This window comes from Clarias gariepinus, chromosome 6, assembly GCF_024256425.1.
Source record: "Clarias gariepinus isolate MV-2021 ecotype Netherlands chromosome 6, CGAR_prim_01v2, whole genome shotgun sequence".
Taxonomy (NCBI): Eukaryota; Metazoa; Chordata; class Actinopteri; order Siluriformes; family Clariidae; genus Clarias; species Clarias gariepinus.
Window position 1 is genome coordinate 9,495,228 of NC_071105.1, and position 4,717 is coordinate 9,499,944.

Below are 4,717 nucleotides of genomic sequence, written 5' to 3' on the forward strand. Positions count from 1 at the left end.
TATTTTACTGTTGGTATGATGTTCTTTTTCTGAAATGCTGTGTTACTTTTACGCCAGATGTAACGGGACACGCACCTTCCAAAAAGTTCAACTTTTGTCTCGTCGGTCCACAAGGTATTTTCCCAAAAGTCTTGCCAATCATTGAGATGTTTTTTAGCAAAATTGAGACGAGCCTTAATGTTCTTTTTGCTTAAAAGTGGTTTGCGCCTTGGAAATTTCGGATGAGTTGTCTCTGCGCTCTTGGGGTAATTTTGGTCGGCCAGCCACTCCTGGGAAGGTTCACCACTGTTCCATGTTTTTTCCATTTGTGGATAATGGCTCTCACTGTGGTTCGCTGGAGTCCCAAAGCTTTAGAAATGGCCTTTACCAGACTGATAGATCTCAATTACTTTTGTTCTCATTTGTTCCTGAATTTCTTTGGATCTTGGCATGATGTCTAGCTTTTGAGGTGCTTTTGGTCTACTTCTCTGTGTCAGGTAGCTCCTATTTAAGTGATTTCTTGATTGAAACAGGTGTGGCAGTAATCAGGCCTGGGGGTGACTACCCTGGTGAAATTGAACTCAGGTGTGATAAACCACAGTTATTTTTTTAACAAGGGGGGCAATCACTTTTTCACACAGGGCCATGTAGGTTTGGATTTTTTTTCTCCCTAAATAATAAAAACCATCATTTAAAAACTGCATTTTGTGTTTAATTATATTATCTTTGACTAATAGTTAACGGTTTTTGATGAGCAGAAACATTTAAGTGTGACAAACATGCAAAAGAATAAGAAATCAGGAAGGGGGCAAATAGTTTTTCACACGCTGCTACTATTGCACTTTTAATAGCCCCAAATCTTTGAAATGTCGTGCACGGCATAGTGGGGGAGGAATTGGACTGTGAAATGGACCAACAGTTTTCCCCAAATTCCAGTTGTTCAGATTCAAAACCATATAGCCATATAGTGTCTCCCTGAATTGTGCACTCATCCCCATAAACCTATAACATTAAATTTAATATTAACACATTCAGCCTACGTATAAGTAAAGGCTATAAGTGAGAGCAAGAGGTCAAGTTACATTATCTATGTCTGTCAGCTGTGCAGCAAGAGCCGTTGCGAAGACAGCCAGGCTAAACCACGCCCACTCCACTCAATCACACACCCTGGACAGGTGAATAGTCATATCTCAGGAACCGTATGTTACAGTTTCTCCAGGAATGGTCTCTATCTTCCTCTTTAACCATGTCTTATACTTAGATTTAGTTATGTGTGTACACAAACACTATGAAGCATAGGCTAAGGTGCATTTAATAGCATGCAAAAGCAAAACATAGTCATCAGAGGTTGGCTTGCCAGTGGTAAGTGGTAAGATTCAAACCCCAAACCCTGGAGGTGTGAGGCAACTTACAATGATGGCAAACATATCCTTAGTTTAGTTCTGATCCTTATTTAATTAAATGTATTAAAGTCTATCTTCCTAAGGGACTGCATGTTTGAGCAGACGCATACAGTCTGTAACTAGTTCGTAACATCACATGGAATTTAAAAAATTTGATTTTAATGAATGGGACTAATCAGAGTGTATACACCATTAGGATTGCTCTACCTCATCAATAAACAATTATCATTTATCCTAGCCTGTAGAGAAGGGATTTTTATCAATTTGCAATATGTTTTGATACTGGGTTTAAAATCCTCTAATCTTTAGAAATGTTATTCTGGATTAGTGGATGCTTGTTAAAGTTCACATATAATTATTTTTTCATTTGCATTATGCATTACAGAATTCATGCATTACAATATTATGCATTACAGAACATATAAAATCAGTCCGGTGACACGGTGGCTTAGTGGTTAGCACTGATGCATTGCACCTCCAGGGTCCAGGTTCGATTCCCATCTCGGGTCTGTGCGATGAAGTTTGCATGTTCTTCCCATGCTTGGTGGGTTTTTATTCCACAGTCCAAAAACATGCAGAGTGGCGTTTCCAATTGGCGTATGTGTGCTCTGAGATTGATTGGCACCCCGCCTCAGACCTTGGGATAGCCTCCAGCGACCCAGTATAGACGGAGTGAGTTAGTGATGAAATCAGTTCAGCAATACAGTTTTGGTCTCATTACTTATTTAGAAGGTTGACATATTAAAGGAAAATGTCTCTAATTGGCATTTATTTATTTTCTTTACACAGTTTGGGTCCACTTGTAATGTAAATCATTATAAACAAGTTATAGGCTTTACACTCCCCAGATCTCAACCCTGGTGTTAACCTATGGGAGACATTATGGCCATGTGTTAGCTGTCAAAACACCATGCGAGGTAAAAGAACAGGGTTTAGTGCTGCTGTACAGCTCTAGATACAACTCCAGGATCGATGCCAGAGATAATTAGTGCAAATGTTCTTTCCTGATTTTAGTTCATTTATCCCAATTGCTGCAAGACTTTCACGTCTCATACCTGCGAACAGCTCGGGAGGCGGGCGGTTTGACACGGCTTCTCAGGATCTTTCTCATCTCTCACTCACTGAGTGCATATGGCCTAGCAGAAACCTCAGTTGACTCACATCATATCAGCAGGGAGACAGGAACCAAACCACTAAATTAGAACATGATGATGTGTTTGCGTGGACTTCTGCCAGCAGATGGACCCGGCCTTGCTTGGATTCAAACTCGGGGCATGGTCATAAAAAATTCTATTCTAAAATACTGCACTACAGTTGTATAATTACTTACTCTAAGCCTGGTCAGTGCAATTAACAGAGTCAAACCTACTGTGTATTATACGCTATATGGGTTGACACAGATGAGAAATGACAAATGGAAAAAAATGACCAAATCTGTTGATGTATGCAAAATATCAGAGTGAAGTAAGTTTGTGTAATGATGGAATTAATGAATGGTTTGGTGAAATGATTTTATGCCATATGGTGTCATATCAATTTCTACTCAGGATTTAAGACCATAGCATTCTGTCTAATGTGACAGATGTTTCTATTCACCACATCAATAAATAAGTGAACGCATATGCATGAAACCTAATTTCCTTAACAGAATTAATGCTTTATAATATTACTGTACATGAAAGGTACTACAAGGTGTTTTTTTATTGTATACTGTGTACAGCATACTGAGGTTCGGTTAATGTTCACAATTAAAAGAAATAAAAATCAGAATAGAAAAAAAAATGTGATGTAATGTGACCCTGTCCATTGTTTCTGTGGCACTTACCTAAAGGGTCGGGTTGCCAGCTTGATGCCCGATTGTCATTTACACACTACAGGCAATTTGGGAACGCCAGTTAGATTAACCTGCATGCCTTTGGACTGTGGGAGGAAACCAGAGTACCCGGAGTAAACCCACCAAACACGGTAAGAACATGCAAACTCCATGCACACAAACCCCAGGTGGGAATCAAACCTGGACCCTGGAGGTGTAAGGTGACAGTGTTTACCACACATAGCAGATATGCAGAAAAATGAGAGAGGAAGACTTCAGTAACCACTCTGTAAAACCCTGGAGAGCAGAAAAGCATCTCAGAACATGCATGACATTGAACCATGAGATGCATGGGATACGAACGCAAAACCGTCTATCACGTTCCACTCCTTAGAACCGAGAACAAGAATCCAAGGCTACTGAAATTTTTCATTTGTCATTTCTTTTGATACTGAAGACATACTGTAGAAAGTGATTACAGAGAAAGTAATTTCAAATATTGGAATGCAGAGCTGGAGATTAAAAGTCTATTAAAAACATGCCTTTGCTGGTCATTAAGGAATTCATGGATTTTGCTCATTAGTGGCTTTGAGCAGACATGATACGCTATCCCGATAATGAACTCAGCTGCATAATTGTGGAATAATTTGTTTCAAGGATGCGCCATCCTAACCTCGCTCTGGATCAGGGTTCATACAGAGGACAGCGAGACTCCTGCTGTAGCAGGGCAGCGGGTGGAGGAGCACCCCCTGTTGACCAGGTCCTTTCTGCAACTGGATCCTCCCTCATTAGCTCTGTACCCCTTAGTGCTAACTGACTCGGGTCAACCCGACCGAGGAACATTAAGATTTTATGAAGACAGATAACAAGCAGATAGACAGGGATGAGTCAAACTTACTCTTACCCCTTGCTGGGTTCGTCCTGCCTCTCAGTCGTCTGTTTGCTTTGTCTGAGGTGCTCAGGTAACTTTGTATAGGGTGGGTCTTAGTGGATAAAATGCAGGGGCAGATACTTCTTCCCTAGGATGATTTTTTTTTTTTTTTTTTTTTTTTTTTTTATGCCTTTGCTTCTGTCTGGATCTAAGCTCAAAAGCACTATGAGTAGCGGCACCCTGCCAGGCTTGGTACAAGAGTCCCTGGCTATAAAGCACACCAGGATCCCAGAGCGCCCAGGGGCCAGACAGCTAGCAGTCTGGGGCCACGGTCAACTGGAGTTCAACCCTTTGAAAAGTTCTGGCAGACCGCTAGCGGCGGATTGGACATCTTCCTTCTACATAGCAATGAATGAATTCAGCTCATCTCTCCACACTAGCTCTGCGAGATGAAGTCTGAAAAGACAGAGGACAGAAGAGAAAACTTTGTGGGTTACATCTGGCAAGTTTACCAGTCTGCTCCCACTCTGATTAGTCCCAGTGGGAGTTCTCTGGATGGGGAGAAAGGGAAAAGTCAGAAAAATCCCAGTGCATGTATATGTCATTCTATGAGGTTTCAGACGGGTTGGGAGTGAGACAGGAGATAGAAAG